The sequence below is a fragment of the Gopherus evgoodei genome, chromosome 1, assembly GCF_007399415.2.
Source record: "Gopherus evgoodei ecotype Sinaloan lineage chromosome 1, rGopEvg1_v1.p, whole genome shotgun sequence".
Lineage (NCBI taxonomy): Eukaryota > Metazoa > Chordata > Testudines > Testudinidae > Gopherus > Gopherus evgoodei.
This window is the reverse complement of record NC_044322.1, coordinates 65252985-65270858: the sequence shown is the minus strand read 5'-3', so window position 1 is coordinate 65270858 and position 17874 is coordinate 65252985. Positions and strand designations below refer to the sequence as shown.

Below are 17874 nucleotides of genomic sequence, written 5' to 3'. Positions count from 1 at the left end.
CTCCTGAATTGGCTGAGGAGGCAAGTAAGTGACCCACTCTAATATGGCAGCATAAGTTGCCTACACCTCAGCCAGCAGGAATGTCCTGTGCACTGAGCAGGTGACAGAGTGCTCTTTGGACTCTGAAAGGACTCTTGTACGTATCTGAATTTTGCTGTTTTAGTGATTGAAAGCTTAAACCTGTTTCCAAACTCAAGATACTGAGGACTGAGATTGTTTTTGTTGAGTTGTGCAATGCTGTTAGCTTACTACCTACTTCTACATGATTAAAAAAAAGAAAGGAAAGAAACCAACATTTCTGATATTTTATGTTTTGGCATATGAGGAAGTAGGGAGAGGTTTAAAGAGCCCGTCTTCAAAAAAGAACTAGAAAAGTTCATGGAGGATAGGTCCATCTGGCTATTAGCCAGAATGGACAGGGATGGTGTCACTAGTCTCAGTTTCAGTTTGCCAGAAGCTGGAAATGGGCGACAGGGGATGATCACTTGGTGATTACTTGTTCTGTTCACTCCTTCTGGGGCACTTGGCATTGGCCACTGTCAGAAGACAGGATAGTGGGCTAAGTGGTCTGACCCAATATGGCTGTTCTTATGTTCTTATCTTCCATTTAGGCACCAAAACTATTAGCCAGATTTTCAAAAGAGTGTATGGTTATGGCCAATAAATGTCACAATGGGAGCTACTTAGTACTGAGTACTTGAAAATATGTTCCTCAGCTGTTTTGAAAATATGGACTGTGGAATCTCACATCCATGCGCTGGAGTGCCTTACAATATCGATTTAAAAGCTTTGATTAAAATCCTGGTCCTACTGAAGTTGATGGGAGTTTTGCAGCTGATTTCAGTGGGTCCAGGATTTCACCCATACTCTTTTGTTATGACTAGTATCGGAGTCAAGTTGAAAGTTTGGCGACTTAGAACTTAAGAGATTTGGGCATGGGTATCCTTATTCTAGCACTGTGCTTGCAGATCTTGAATTGAAGTATTTGGCTGGCTTTCTAGACTCTCTTATTACAATAAACACACGTACACTTAACCCATTTAGGCATCATCTTCCTCAAAGGAGGTTCCTGAAAAAATAATTGGTGCAAAAGTTGCATTAGAAAAGATCAATGACAAAATGTCACTGACAATCGAACTTGTTTAAAGATCCTTAGAGTGTTAGAACATAAAGTGAAAGCAATGCAGTCACATTGCTTTTATGTCTTTGATCCCATGTTCAAGTCTAGCATAGGCCTGCAGCAGTGCTTAAACTGTAACACCGTTACAAAAGCAGCTATTGACTTTGGCATTATTGAGAACCTAATACCAGTTATTGAAGTCAGGTTTTACTGATTTTTAACACTGACAAAATTTCTGTAAGGGCAGATCTGGTAAATTTTTTTTTAATATTTCTTCAGAACTCCTGATTGTCAAAACTACTATATAGACAGTGTAAACAGTAGTATACTCCATAATTTATATAATACATAATCAAGGACAAAGTGCTATGAGAAATATTTTCACACATTAGGAATAACTTCTCATGATTTGAGTTACAGAGAGAAACAAAGCCATGAATGGATTATTATAGGTCATCTTTAATGAGTGGCACTTTTTCTAATATCATACTGCCTGCAGTCATTTATTTGCTTTATAAAATATATTTATTTATTTTTTCTAATATGACTTTTACAACATTTTCGAAAGCAATTTATTGGTTCCTAAGTTGTGTGGATTGAAGTTGATTGGTTGGAGGATTGAACTATATATTGTCACTCATAGTGTCAGTTTTAAGGAACACAAAAGGGATCCTTTATGCCAGACTCTCTAAATCTCCCTGGATCTTAGTTTGAGGAACCCAACCTATGCAGCACAGAGTTGGTTTAGATTACACACTCATGAAATGGACTGCTGAGCAGACTAACCTTGAGAGGTAATTGTGGTTTGTGTTGTGTTCATTTGTTAGTGGGTGGATGGAATGAGGGGTCTGTGTGGGTGGAGTTGGGTTTCAATGTACGAGGTGCTGCTGCACCAAACCTGTCAGGTGTCACTTCTCTTAAATAATAGGAGATATACTGATCTCCTAGAACTGGAAGGGACCCTGAAAGGTCATTGAGGCCAGCCCCCTGCCTTCACTAGCAGGACCAATTTTTCCCCAGATCTCTAAGCGGCCCCCTCAAGGATTGAACTCACAATTCTGCGTTTAGCAGGCCAATGCTCAAACCACTGAGCTATCCCTCCCCCCTGTTAGGCCCTCTTGTCATGCATTGCTGCATCGCTACTGGATTTTTCCACAGCTAATATAGTTGCAGGAAGGCAGCAGGGCTTAGCTGCCTTCCAGAACAATCTCTCTCAGGCTTCCCCAGGCGATAATATCCCTATCAATCTCAGTTCATCCAACAAGCTCCTAATAGCCTCTTCTCCAAAAACACATAAATAAACAAAACAAAAAACTTGACTGTTCAGTGTTCCCAACAAACGTCGTCATCTTTCTGATTTCTTTCTTGAGTAACTGCCCGGGCCTTTCATGGACAATTCCACATTACCCTCCTTATCTGTCCATGCTTTTTCTCTGTATTGGCCTCTTCTCATTCTGCTGGAGTGATCACCTCACATTACTTGTTTGTAGGCAACTTCCCCAGTGAATGAAAATTAGGCTACAAATCCCATTAATGTACATACCTTGTGTTGTATATGAGCCTTTGGAAACCCATATGACTTTTCCTGTTGGGCTGAGATACTCCTGGACCCCTCGCCAGGCTAAGATCATGGAATCATAGAATCATAGAAATGCAAGGCTGGAAGGGACCTTGAGAAGGCATCTAATCCATCTCTCCATGCTGAGGCAAGGCCAAGTATACCTAAACCATCCCTGCAGGTTTTTGTCTAACGTACTAAAAAACCTCCAGTAACAGGGAGTCCACAACAACCTTTGGAAACATATCCCAGTGTTTAACTATCCTTATCGTTAGAAAGTTTTTCCTAATATCTAACCTTTAATTTCCCTTGCTGCTGATTAAGCTGATTACCTCTTGTCCTATTTTCCATAGACATGGAGAATAATTGATTACCATCCTCTTTGTAACCACCTTTTACATATTTGAAGACTGTTCTCGGTCGCCATCAGTTTTTTCTCAAGACTAAACTTGCCCAATTTTTTTAACATTTCCTCATAGGTCAGGTTTTCTAATCTTTTTGTCACATTTTTTTTCGTTCTCATCTCTACTCTCTCCAATTTGTCCAAATTTTTAATGTGTGGGGCCCAATCATGATTGCAATCTGATTGTGGTTGAGAGAGAGAAAAGTGAAGAGAATGAAGAGGAAAGCACAACAGGCCTCTAGTGCTAATAGTGGCTTCATCCTCAGGCCGTGTCTTATACCTGCACTATTTGTGGCAAGGACTGTTACTCATGAATTGGACTTCTTAGCCATTTGCAATGGTGCAATGGCACAGTCACTTTACTATTTTGGTAATTACGCTATCATCTTTTGAGATGGATGGTTGACAATGGGCACCAACAGTGGACACAATACTCCAGCTAAGCCCTCACAAGTGCCAAGTAGTGCGGGTCAGCTACTTTCTGTGTCTTATATACGACAGTCTTGTTAATACACCCCAGAGTGATATTAGCCCTTTTTTCAGAACTGCATCACATTGTTGATTTAATATACAAATTGTGGTCCATTATAATTCCAAGATCCTTTTCTGCAGTACTGTGGCATATCAATTATTCACCATTTTGTGTTAGTACATCATTTGATTTTTTAATTCCTTAGTGTAGTACTTTGCACTTGTCTTTATTTCAGCGTGTTGATTTCAGACCAGTTCTCCAGTTTAGCAATATAATTTTGGATTCAAAAACTGCCCTCCAAAAGTGCTAGAAACCCCTGCCAGCTTGGGATCATCCAAAAATTTTATAAGGATACTCTCTACGCCATTATTCAAGTCGTTAATGAAAATGTTGAATAGTACCAGACCCAGGACAGATCCTTGCAGGACCCCATTAGATACGTCTTCCCAGTTTGACAGTGAACCATTGATCACTACTATTTGAGTACAGGTTTTCAAATAGTTATGGACACACCTTATAGTAATTTAATCTATACCACATTTTCCTAGTTTGCTTGTGAGAATGTGATGTAGAACTGTGTCAAAAGCCTTGCCAAAATACAGATATATCATTGCTACAGCTTATCCCCATCTACTGGGCTAGTAATCTTGTCAAAGAAGGAAATTGGGATAGTCTGACATGCTTTGTTCTTGACACATTCATTTTGGCTATTCCTTATAACTCTATTTATCTTCTAGAGCAGTGTTTCCCAAATCTGGGATGTTGCTTGTGTAGAGAGAGCCCCTGGTGGGCCGGGCCAGTTTGTTTACCTGCCCCGTCTGCAGGTTCAGCCAATCGCAATTCCCACTGGCCGTGGTTCGCCGCTCCAGGCCAATGGGAGCTGCTGGAAGCAGTGCGAGCTGATGGATGTGCTGGCCGCCACTTCCAGCAGCCCCCATTGGCCTGGAGCAGTGAACCGTGGCCAGTGGGATCCGCGGCCAGTGAGAGCTGCGATCAGCCGGACCTGCGGACGCGGCAGGTAAACAAACCGGCCCTGCCTGCCAGGAGCTTTCACTACATAAGTGTTGTCCCAAGTTTGGGAAATCCTGCTCTAGGTTCTTGCAAACTGATTGTTTAATAATTTGTTCGAGTATCTTCCCAGATATCAAACTTAAGCTGACTGGTCTATAATTCCCCAAGTCCTCTTTGTTCCATTTTTAAAGATAGGAACTATGTTTGCCCTTCGCCAGTCCTGTGGGGTGTCACCTGTCCTCCATGAGTTCTCAAAGATAATTACTAATGTTTCCGAGGTTGTTTAGAGGACATTGGTTGCAACAGTTTATTGTCACTGCTGCAACACAACAGCTACTATAATAGTATAACATCGAAACTCAGCTACTAGAACACAGTCTAAAACCCAGGCCCTCTAAATAATCCTTGTTGCCAACTCCTCAAGTTAACATTGGTCCTCCCTGAACTGCAGTTGTCCCAAATACTCCAGCCCCACTGTTCCAACTCCCACTGCACCATCATATCTTCCCAATGCCAAACACTGCTCTCCCTAATTTATGGTGCCCTGTACAACCAGATCCCTGTCATTCCTATTCTTCTCTTTCACTCTGAAGAGGCAGGGCCAAACATCAGAATGAACACTACTAGAGCCAGGTTCTGTGATTAGGGGAAGAGCAAAGGTTGGCTTCTTTACCGCCCCCCTCCGCCCTTGATGAAGAAGAAATTCCCAAATATATATCTTTGTGCTTTTGTGTGTGTGTGTGAAGTGTGTGTGTGTGAACCCTCATGCTACAAACCTCCTTCTGGGAGTGATGAGGGATTGGCTCCTAACTCCAGCCATGCCTCTTATTCCTCCTCCCACTGCTTGAGAAGAGGCCCAAGAGGAATCCCTTCTCCCTCCCAGCTTTCTATTTATATACCTGCTTGCATACCTTTGCAGGGGAAAATTAGTAACTTGTTTTTGTCTTTGCATGCATAAAACATGGCAGCCATGCCAGCTCCTGTGATAAATAATTATTTTAAAAAATATCTGTTGTTTGAGTAATTTCATGATCAAAACAGATAGTTATCATGCCTATTTATTTCTTGTAGTTCATTCTTTAAGAACATTATAAAATATAGTAACTGGGAAATGGGAGAGGAGCACCCTGATGGAAAGAGTTAAAAACTTTGGACAGACCAGGAATATTTTAGGCATCTTCTCTTTTTGATTAAATTTAGCACACTAATATACACCTCTACCCCACTATAATGCCACCCAATATAACGTGAATTCGGATATAATGTGGTAAAGCCGTGCTCCGGGGGGGCAGGGCTGCGCGGTCCGGTTGATCGAATCATCTTCGATATAATGCAGTTTCACCTATAACGTGGTAAGATTTTTTGGCTCCAAGGACAGCGTTATGTCGAGGTAGAGGTTTACATACTGTATATTTCAAGAACAGAATATATTTTAAAGAGCTCACAGTGGTTCAAACTCTGAAATATAACAGTGGAAGTAAAAGCATCAGGTTTTGTGTACATATATATCTATTATATTCTGTAGTTAATGTAAGTATACTGTAGAAGGTACACTGGAAAATCACAAGTCACTTAAAATGTCACAGACTGGAGTATGTCTGAATTGTGCTGTCAGTGTGGAGAATGAATTCAAATAATAGGTGCCATTACTGTCACAGGAAACTATTAGTTAAAGTTCACAGTGCTTGGCTAGACCATTTAGACCCTTATGAGGAAAAAAATGAAATTTTGAATGTTTGAATGTTCTTATATTCTTCCTTAATTTGAGCAAAGGCTCAAAGTTTAACCAAAAGTATTTGAAAATAAGTCCCACTGCTGTACTCTTTGTCCAAGTTCCACTGAGCAGAGGACACTGAGCAGAGGACATTAGTATCATGAGAATGTTAAGCTTGACTCAAGTTGGACTGACAAGTTGTTATTCCTCTCATTCTTACTTCTTTTTAATGATCTGCACCTGAGCTCCACTGTATTGCGTGACACTTATTAGCAATCTACCGGTCTGAGACAACTGTTGTTTATCCATATCTCACCTGTGATTACATTAACAAGAGATGATGTGCAGCAGTGTCTGGTGCCAGTTGAAGGTCAGGGAGAGAGCAATGGACGTATCAGGCATTTGTCTGTCACCGTGGGTATTGCAGACTCAGTTTCACTGAAAGCAGCAGGCTGAGTGATCTCATGCCATTAATCTCAATGGGACATAAGTGCATGCTACCTGCATTAGTTCCTCCGTTCCAGGAATGGAAACATGGAGCTATTAGCGCATCTCATTCACATCCTAGATAAGAATGTTGAAATAGTTCCACATGGCAGATGAACAAAAGAAGTCATTAGGATTATGCTTGTCCACATGTGTTCAGCTGGCTGACAGAAAGTGCCCCTGCTATTTTAAATCAAGACTGAGAGACTCAAGGCTACTGATTTACTGAATTTCACTCAACTCTGAATCATTTTTTTTTATTTTTCTCATGAGGAGCTGCTTCAAAGCAACTAAGTCTCATTGACTAAAACAGTTACTTTGATTTTCAGCCATGCACAGTCTAATATTATTATTGTGTGGAAGAGAATGATCATATTCTTTTTAATTAGAAATTCTCTGGGAGCCTATGATAGAATATAAGCTTTCAGATATAGTGCAATTTTAAATAAGCATCTCTCTCTCTCTCTCTCTCTGTGTATATACATACACTTGCATATATATCTGCATAGATAGATAGATATGTCTGTGTGAGTATTAAAGAAAGGAAATAGTTTTTCTCACTCCTTATTGAAATTCACAGAGTGCCATTCTGCAGGCATTGTGTGCTTGCATAAGTGGTAACTGACTTCTTCCTTTTGTTTCCTTTCTTTCCTGTGTTGTATGCCTTGTTTTTTTCTAGTAACATGCAGACACTTAGGCCTCTGCTGGGCTGGCACAGCCACCAGCAACTTCACAGCAAAACCCTCCAATCCCCTGTAAAGCACATAAAATAACACCATTTTGCAGACAGGAAGAGACTGAAAGGTAGTGAGCCCTTTCAATGCCTATTGACTCAATTGGGGAGTTCTAGGGGCTCAGCACCTTGCAGGAAGTGTGCAGGAAGTGCTCAGCACCTTGCAGGAAGTGCTGAGGGGGCAAATTTGCCTAAATTGTCTTTGAATGACAAACTAACTGTCCCCTGAGTGAAAACAGATCACTAGATCTCCCTGCTTCAATCTCAATTAAACAGACATTAAAGAGTGCTTGTATATCTCTCCTCTCCATCTCATTGGTATAAGGGCCTGATCCAAAACCCACTGCATGTCAGCAGAAAGACACCCAGTGACTTCAGTGGCTTTTGGTTCTGGCCCTACTTTTTGTATGTTTCAGGCTTTTTTAAACAATACAGATGAAGCATAACTGTAACCAGTTCTATCACGGAAAAATGCTACTTGTTTTTGTAACTTTCTCTGAGCTGTTTCCATTGAAGTAGAATATGCTGGCTTTCTAGAGCATGACATTCTTTTTTTGGCTTGTTCCTCTTGAACCAAACATAAAATCATTATTTTGTTTTGGGGACTCATTGGTATTTAAAACCAACTCCCAACATCTCACAAGATGCAATTGTACTTGTAAGTACAGTAATGGGCAACAAACAAGAAAGATTAAGAACACTATAGCCAGGTTGTAGTGAAACAACAAGAAAGGCTGCTGCATTCTTTTTAAACAAACAAAAAGCATAATTGGAAAAAATCATTTTTATGTTCTCTTACATTAGATGGGACCACCGAGTGAAACATTCACTGATGAATTACTCCCCTAATCTGTGGAGGAAAAACAGCTACTGGCAAATTAAAGAGACTTGGAAAAGAGCCATGAGAACTAAATGGCTAAAAATGAAAACAGGCAAACATTTGAAAAGTATTCTACGGAACACAAATCTTCCAACACCTCCTGCTTTTCCACAGTTAATTCATTGTCATGGAAACTGAATTTATCAAAATGTTCTCGTTCACTCCTAGTGACCCAGTGAGTCGACTTACAGAGCTGGTGAAAGGTAACTCAGGCTGAAGCAATTTTTACAAATGATACGTAGCAGTTCATAAATTGGTGAATTTTGAATGGTGCCATTGTGCCTCCCAAATAGTTTTCCACAGTCTCAAAAGACTCTTTTAATCTGCAAACCAGAGGGGTCTGAAACCCCTCACTAACAAGTTAGCAAGGAAAACGTGTATAGATTTAGCTCCCCTTTTCTCCCCCTTAATTTGTTTTTCTTCTCACCCTGTTAGAATGTATGTTTAAAATCCTGTTATTTGTGTCTTTTATTTACTTCATGCATTCTCCACAGCATTTTCTTTTGCTGATCTCTAGCCCAAGGATACAAAAATCCTTCAGCTCTTCATCACAATCATCTCTCCTTATCTCTTGTTAAAGGTAGGTGTTGACTATCAAGTATGACACACAATGACTACTTTATGCTGCCACCTTTGCCAAATCTGAATTAACTGTGGAAGTCTGGGTGCCTTCATCCAGAAGGTGGGCTTGGGTGTGTTTTTTTCCATCAAACAGAAATAATGTCATTTGTTGTTGTTGTTGTTGTTGTTGTTGTTATTATTATTATTATTATTATTATTATTATTATTATTATTATTATTATTATTATTATTATTATTTTTTTTTTTTAAGGTTTTTTACAGCTTCCACATAGCTGCCAAATTCAGTCAAGGTTGATTTTTACTTTATTTTATGTTAGCAATTAGTGACTTGTTGTCATGGAAACCACACTTCACATGATTCTGGAACTTAAATGGCTGAATATGATCATGCAACAGCCCTTCCTTATTTTAGCCTCAGTAGTTAGTCTTTCTTTGTGTCATCTTGATTACAGATTCACATAAAATATCTATAAACATGCAAAATAATAGCAGAGGGCTACATCAATTAAAATTGAGTATTCAATAATTTATTCTTTAATTAAAGCTCTTTCCTTTTCTTATTCCTGTAACCTTTCAAGTATTAAAGCAGACATAAGAGCTAATCATTTGGTAAGAAATATCTTTTCTAATTAAGAGTTTGTGAGACAATAATGAAGAAAAATAAAAATTAGGATTTCAAATTCTTTTTTGGCTCTTCATGTTTAATGTAAAGGGTGATAATTAGGAGACTTCACTGATAAATCTTTTCTAGGTGAAATATTTGCAGTGAAGGTTATAATGTTTGCGTGTGTGTGTGTATGTGGGTTCAGCGAGGAGGGTGAATGCTACTTATCCTTGCTTGCTGTCAGATGAGATGAGTCAGGATACAAAAGTCAAAAGGAGGTGACGCTGTATGTGAGAGTTGTGTGCATGGTTTGCATATGTGGCATCCTGTAAATAGGTTGGGATTAGGAATCAAAATTCACTGTGACTTCACCATAAAATCTGCATTGTAAAACAGGAAAAACATGGAAGGAGTGGTAGATTATTTGTTGACTTGTGAATGATCCCAAAACTCCTTAGAAATACCACAGTGTAAAATATATTGTAAAGGCTTGTCTACATGGGAGATTTTTCCAACTATACCCTTATAATTATATGGGTATATTTAAATTGATATAATTATACTGGTATAAACACCCCAGCCTGATCTACACTGTTGGGGGTGAGGGGGTGGGGGAATTGATCTAAGATATGCAACTTCAGCTATGAGAATAGCATAGCTAAAGTCGACGTATCTTAGATCGACTTAGAATCACTTATTTCGTGTCCTTGCGGTGCAGGATCAACGGCCGCAGCTCCCCCGACTTTGCTTCCGGCTCTTACCGAGCTGGAGTTCAGCAGTTGACGGGAGAGCGATTGGGGATCGATTTATCGCGTCTACACTACATGCGATAAATCGATCCCTGATAGATGGATCGCTACCCGCCGATCTGGCGGGTAGTGTAGATGTACCCATGTGGACACTCTTATACTGGAATAAGAGTGTCCAGAAGAGGAGTTAAACTGTTAAACTCTGTCTGTCTAAATCCACACCCTACTTTATACTGGTACAACTTTCCTGTGTAGACAAGCCCCATATGTCATTTACAAGTACATATCGGGGCTGTTTTCCTCTCTGTGAGCCTAATCCTGAAAGGTACTGAATAACCTCAAGTCAAGAGTGTTCAGGGAATTTATACCTTTCATGAGACTCTCAGCACCTTGCAGGATTGGCCCTGACATTCAGGATTAGGCCCACAGGGAGGAAAACAGGCCCAGATATATGTGTAAATTGAACTTGAAACAGGGTTGCAGCACATCTGAAGAAAAATGAACTTTCTCACTCACTCACTGTTTCTCTCAATGTAGATATAAACAGTTTGACCAACTGTGTGTCTTTTTTATCAAGTAGGAAAAAGCAATGATAACATGGTCAATGCCCTTACGTATTTCTTTTACTCACAGTGGAAAACCGATGTAGCAGAAATGAATCTAATTACCAAACATGACATACTTCTTAGAGATTTTTTTTGTTACTATTGGTAAATACTGACACAATATGGTCCAATTTTCTCCCTTCCCCCATGCTTTTGTGAAATCAAAGCAGTCTTATTGAAAGCAACCTGTTTAAAATCAATGTGATTGCATAGATTTACAGGTCAGAATTTGGCCCAGGTACTACATAGGGATACACTTTGTTTTGTTGACATGTGTAAGACATGATGCCTCATAGTAGTGAATCCGTGAATATGGATTTTTTAAAACCTCTTTTCCAATTCTTACACCTGCTATCATTTCAGCTAACTGTTCCTTGATTCCCATTTCTTGGAATAATTTTCAGAAGAACATACCGCTGTGACAGTATTTTCTCGTGACCTTTTGGAACAGTAGATTTTACAAGGGCAGGATGTAAATAAAGCCTTTACAAATATATTATAAATCATTATACTAGCTGTATAGTACCCACAATTTAATAGAATCTTTCTTGAACAATTCCAGTGCATTTTGGTTTATTACATGTATTTTAGAGGCTCGTATTATATTAACGCCTCTTATTCATTGTGCTGTTCTAATTTAATTGTTTTTGTGAACTTATCAAATTTTATCTTTGAGTTCATTAAAAACATGCTGAGTGAAGAAGATCAATTTACTAATTCAGGTTTAGAAAGGAACATAGCATTTGCCCGTGAATTTATATCATGGTTCTTGTGCAGTAGCTTTGGAGGAAAATAAACCTTACAGTACAGCAGAGTGATATTTTTCAATATACAAAATTCAGCAAACAAAAGTCCTTTGAAAATCAAATGGAAATGAAATTCGAAAAAAAGAGGCTATTAAACCTGGTGATTTTCTTCAAAGTGTGTGGGTTTTTTTTTACTTAACTCTTGTAATCTGTTTAACATTTTTGTACTAGGAAAGACAATAGGATATGACAGGTTCTTTGACAGTTTGCTAACACAAATTAACCTCATTTATGGTAAGACTGGCTGTGTGTGAACATCTACTTTTGCTGTGCTACGTAAAATGTCTCTGAATTGCTGTCTGTACTGGGAGGTTTGCTTCCTAAAGCTTAGATGTTTTGTAGAATAGTGTCACTTATGCTATGCTGTATCAAATGATTTACTTATATGAATGGCCAGTTAGTACCTTATGACAGTGGGGAAAAATAAGAGAGAAGGAATACACCTTTTTCCAGGCTGGAGTTTTAATTTTCCACTGTTACTGTTTTACAACCCCATTGATTTCTATGGGATTGCGCCAGTGTAACTAGCAGAAACTAGAGAAAAGCATTTGGCCCTAGCTCAATCTTTAATTAATAAAGAAACCAGTTAGTCCAACCTCCGTGGGAGAAATTTGGCAAAACAAATTGTATCACAAAGAAATAGTAGCCCATTTAAGGAACATTGCTTTTGACCCAGGTTTATATTTGTGTTTTGTATTTTTGTTCAGTTTGACAAATGAATAAATCACCACCATCTAGAAAAAAATAAGACTATAGGAGAGTACATGATACTAAAGGTATTCCTTAAGAGGTTGGTGTTAACTAGGATAACTATAAGGGATATTTTTGTCTACATCTAAAGGTGACTATTGTTCTGAATTCAGTTTTTTAAGAGGTGGTACATGGCAGAAAGAACTGGAAGAAGGAGTTGAAAAATATGTCAAATAAAATAAACATATGCCAGTGAACTTTCTGGGTTGGATATTTACAAATAGAAGGCTCTTGGAGGATTCTGTCTTCTCCCATCTCCTGAAAGAATGAGTTATGTTTTCCTTCTCATGTTAAGGGACACTACTGAATACTGAGAGGATGTTGTTAAGGCCAAGACTATAACAAGGTTCAAAAAAGAACTAGATACATTCATGGAGGATAGATTGGTTCATCAATGCATATTAGCCAAAATGGGCAGGGATGGTGTTCCTAGCTTGTGTTTGCCAGAAGCTGGGAATGCGCAACAGGGGACAGATCACTTGATGATTACCGGTTCTGTTCATTCCCTCTGAGGCACCTGGCATTGGCCACTGTCAGAAGACCGGATACTGGGCTAGATGGACCTTTGGTCTAACCCGGTATGGCTGCTCTTATGTTCTTATTTTACTGAGCTAAGCAACACATGAAACATCAAAAGGTCAGGTAAAACATTTCACCCTAGGCTGTGATAGTGCCAGATCCCATATATCAACCAAGTTTTGGCTTGGTCAGCTCTTGAAGGGGAGATCATACTGGAAAACCGTTGGTGCTACATGAAGTGGTGTTTAAGGTTTTAGTAGGGGGCACTTTCCATTTTGAATTTACTGCTGAAACAAAGCAGTGAATTTAATATGACTTTCTTGGTGCTCAGCACTTTTCAAAATCAGGTCTGTGCTTTAGTATGGATTTTAGCACCTAGCTTTAAGCTCTTGTTTTTGAAAATCTTTAATGGCACTGTCATAAACAGATAGCTAAGGGTTAATGTCTCTTTCACCTGAAACACCTGACCAGAGAACCAATCAGGAAACCGGATTGTTTCAACTTTGGGTGGAGGGAAGTTTGTGTAAGAGGTCTTTTGTCTGTCTGCCTGTTTCCTCTGAGCTTTGGAGAAGTAGTTCTATTTTCTAGTCTTCTGTTTCTAACTGTAAGGACAAAGAGATCAGATAGTAAGTTCTATGGTTTCTTTTCTTTGGTATTTGCATGAATATAAGTGCTGGAATGCTTTGATTTGTATTCTTTTTGAATAAGGCTGTTTATTCAATATTCTTTTAAGCAATTGACCCTGTGTTGTATCATCTTAATACAGAGAGAACATTTGTATTTTTTCTTTCTTTTTTATATAAAGTTTTCTTTTAAGACCTGTTGGAGTTTTTCTTTACTTCAGGGAAATTAAGTCTGTACTCACCAGGGAATTGGTGGGAGGAAGAAATCAAGGGGAGAGCTGTGTGTTGGATTGCTAGCCTGATTTGGCATTTCCTCTGGGTGAAGAGGAAAGTGCTTTTGTTCCAGGATTGGGAACGGAGAGGGGGAATCACTCTGCGTAGTTTCACAGAGCTTGTGTCTGGGTATCTCTCCAGGAGCATCTGGAGGGGGGAAGGGAAAAAGGATTATTTCCCTTTGTTGTGAGACTCAAGGGATTTGGGTCTTGGGTCCCCAGGGAAGGTTTTTCAGTGGGACCAGAGTGCCCCAAAACACTCTAATTTTTTGGGTGGTGGCAGCAGTACCAGGTCCAAGCTGGTAACTAAGCTTGGAGGTTTTCATGCTAACCCCCATATTTTGGACGCTAAGGTCCAGAATCTGGGAATAAGGTTATAACATGGTGTAGCAGCGGCGGGATATAGACAGAACCCAGAAGCCAGTAGGAATATTATATTTTTCTTTTCTCTGCTAAGGGCTTTTTAGCAGAGAGAAACAGTTTGGTTTTAAAAAGGGAACCAGAGAGAATTTTTTTTTTCTGCTCTCTCTAGCAGTTTGTGGTTTGCATGTTAAGCGAGAAGACTGTTAAGGGTCTTTTGTCATGCAATAGCCCTCCCATTAGGAGGCAAGTACCAGCACTTATATGCATGCAGATAAAGTGGTTTTTCTGGTTTCCCTTAATTGAACATTAGCTAGAGAGAGAAAAGGAAAAAAGCACTGTTGCTAGGCAGACTTCAGGAGGCAACAGAGAGCCTGCAGTTCAGAAGATAAACACCGGAGGGCACCCCAACACAAGAAAACAGGAACCATGACTTCTAAGGCAAGGATTGACGCCGAAGAACAAATCAAAGACGCTGAACACAGGCGACAGATGGAGATGAAAGAAAAGGAAGAAAGCCTCAAACTGGCAGCCTTCCAAAGAGAACAGGCAGCCCAAGAGGCAGCACACAAAAGAAAACTAGAAGAAGAAGAGGTGGCCCACCGCCGAGAAATGGAAAAAACAACAAAAAGAAATGGAAAAAACAACAAAAAGAGAATGAAGAGAAGGAAAAACAGAGAAAACATGAACTGGAGATGGCAAAAGCTGGGCTGCATGTGCCAGCCAACCCTAACAACCCGGCGCCAATTATTGCTCCACAGCACAGGAAATTTCCCACCTACAAGGCAGGTGATGACACCGAGGCCTTCTTGGAAAATTTTGAAAGAGCCTGTCTTGGGTACAGCATCCCCGAAGACCAGTACATGGTAGAATTAAGGCCACACCTCAGTGGACCTTTAGCAGAGGTGGCAGCTGAAATGCCCAAGCCGCAAATGAATGACTATAAACTTTTTCAAACCAAGGCCAGATACAGGATGGGGATAACCCCAGATCATGCCCGTCGGCGCTTCAGAACCCAAAAATGGAAACCAGAGGTGTCATTTCCTAAACACGCCTACTACATTGCAAAAAACTATGAGGCCTGGTTAACAGGAAACAACATTCAAACCTTGGAAGAAGTGAACCTCCTCATACAAATGGAGCAGTTCTTGGATGGTGTTCCTGAAGACATCACACGGTACATACAAGATAGAAATCCCAAAACTATCGCTGAGGCGGGGGAGATTGGAGCCAAATGGATGGAACTGGCAGAAAGCAAAAAAGCTACTGTCAAGGGGAACGATTACCCCAGGGGGCACACAGACCATAAACCCTACAACCGAGGACAGCCAAAGACCCTCCATACCACCCAAGTAAAGCCACAGATACCCTACTCTTCAACCTCACCAGTCTCCAGAAACTCACCTCGGCCCAGTGACCCATCAGATGGAAGATGCTTTAAGTGTAATGAACCGGGACATATCAAGGCCAACTGTCCCAAGAACACCATGCGAGTGCAATTCATTACACCACCATCACACCAAGATCCCCAGGCCCAGATGCCTCTCAAATACCCTTGGAGCGAAGGGAAAATTTGAGAGTGGGCGGAAAGAAGGTTACTGCGTGGAGAGACACGGGGGCACAAGTGTCAGCTATCCACCAATCCTTCGTTGACCCCAAATTCATCAACCCAAAGGCCAAAGTTACAATTTACCCCTTCATGTCACAAGCTGTAGACTTGCCTACAGCTCAACTGCCTGTCCAGTACAAAGGCTGGTCAGGAATGTGGACTTTTGCAGTCTATGACAATTATCCTATCCCCATGCTACTGGGGGAAGACTTGGCCAACCAGGTGAGGCGGGCCAAGAGAGTGGGAATGGTTACCCGTAGCCAAACCAGGCAAGCTTCCAGACCCATTCCTGTTCCTGAGCCGTCCACAGACGCCCCGTCTGTGTTGCCAGAGACCCAGACAGAGGTAGTGGACCCGGATTCCATGCCTACCACTGAAACAGCCACAGCATCTCCAGTACCAGGCCCGGAACTGGAACAGCAACCAGCACCAGCAAGTGCAACCACATCTTCAAACTCAACGCCAGAGGGCGCCAGCAAGCCAGAACTGGCAGAAGCAACAGACAGCCATACCCAAAAGGCTCAGCCAGAGCCTGAAATACCCTCAGGTGCACCAGCGGAGAGCGGTTCACCAGCAACGGAAACAACCCCATCACCTACATCGCTTCCAGAGGGACCAAGCCCAAGTCCACAGTCTGAGGAAAAACTGGTGACCCCAGCCTCAAGGGAACAGCTCCAGGCTGAGCAGGAAGCAGATGACAGCCTTCAGAAAGCGTGGGCGGCGGCACGGAGCACCCCACCGCCTCTCAGCTCTTCAAATCGATCCCGGTTTGTTATAGACCAAGGACTTTTATACAAGGAAATTCTTTCTGGTGGACACTGGGAAGAATGGCAGCCGCAAAAACAGTTGGTGGTTCCAACTAAGTACCGGGAGAAGCTCTTAAGCTTAGCCCATGATCATCCCAGTGGCCATGCTGGGGTGAACAGAACCAAGGACCGGTTGGGGAAGTCCTTCCACTGGGAGGGGATGGGCAAGGATGTTGCCAAGTATGTCCGGTCTTGTGAGGTATGCCAAAGAGTAGGTAAGCCTCAAGACCAGGTCAAGGCCCCTCTCCAGCCACTCCCCATAATTGAGGTCCCATTTCAGCGAGTAGCTGTGGATATTCTGGGCCCTTTCCCAAAAAAGACGCCCAGAGGAAAGCAGTATGTACTGACTTTAGTGGACTTTGCTACCCGATGGCCAGAAGCAGTAGCTCTAGGCAACACCAGGGCTAACACTGTGTGCCTGGCCCTAACAGACATCTTTGCCAGGGTAGGTTGGCCCTCCGACATCCTTACAGATTCAGGGTCTAATTTCCTGGCAGGGACCATGGAAAAACTGTGGGAAACTCATGGGGTGAATCACTTGGTTGCCACCCCGTACCACCATCAAACCAATGGCCTGGTGGAAAGGTTCAATGGAACTTTGGGGGCCATGATAAAAAAATTCATCAACGAATTCTCCAATAATTGGGACCTAGTGTTGCAGCAGTTGCTGTTTGCCTACAGGGCTGTACCACATCCCAGTTTAGGGTTTTCACCATTTGAACTTGTGTATGGTCACGAGGTTAAGGGGCCATTACAGTTGGTGAAGCAGCAATGGGAGGGGTTTACGCCTTCTCCAGGAACTAACATTCTGGACTTTGTAAGCAACCTACAAAGCACCCTCCGACACTCTTTAGCCCTTGCTAGAGAGAACCTAAAGGATGCTCAAGAAGAGCAAAAGGCCTGGTATGACAGACATGCCAGAGAACGTTCCTTCAAGGTAGGAGACCAGGTTATGGTCTTGAAGGCGCAACAGGCCCATAAGATGGAAGCATCATGGGAAGGGCCATTCACGGTCCAAGAGCGCCTGGGAGCTGTAAACTACCTCATAGCATTTCCCAATTCCTCACTAAAGCCTAAAGTGTACCATGTTAATTCTCTCAAGCCTTTCTATTCCAGAGACTTACAGGTTTGTCAGTTTACAGTCCAGGGAGATGATGCTGAGTGGCCTGACGGTGTCTACTACGACGGGAAAAAAGACGGTGGCGTGGAAGA

At 41.4% G+C, this 17874-nt stretch overlaps 1 long non-coding RNA gene across 1 annotated transcript in view; it reads left to right on the top strand.

Moving 5' to 3' along the window:
• The first annotated feature begins 8514 nt into the window (after positions 1–8514).
• Positions 8515–17874, top strand: part of LOC115646002 — a 66663-nt gene continuing 57303 nt past the window's right edge. The window contains exons 1-2 of the long non-coding RNA XR_003998898.1: positions 8515–8580; positions 8872–8957. This is a non-coding gene — a long non-coding RNA (uncharacterized LOC115646002). The remainder of the gene's footprint in view (positions 8581–8871; positions 8958–17874) is intronic.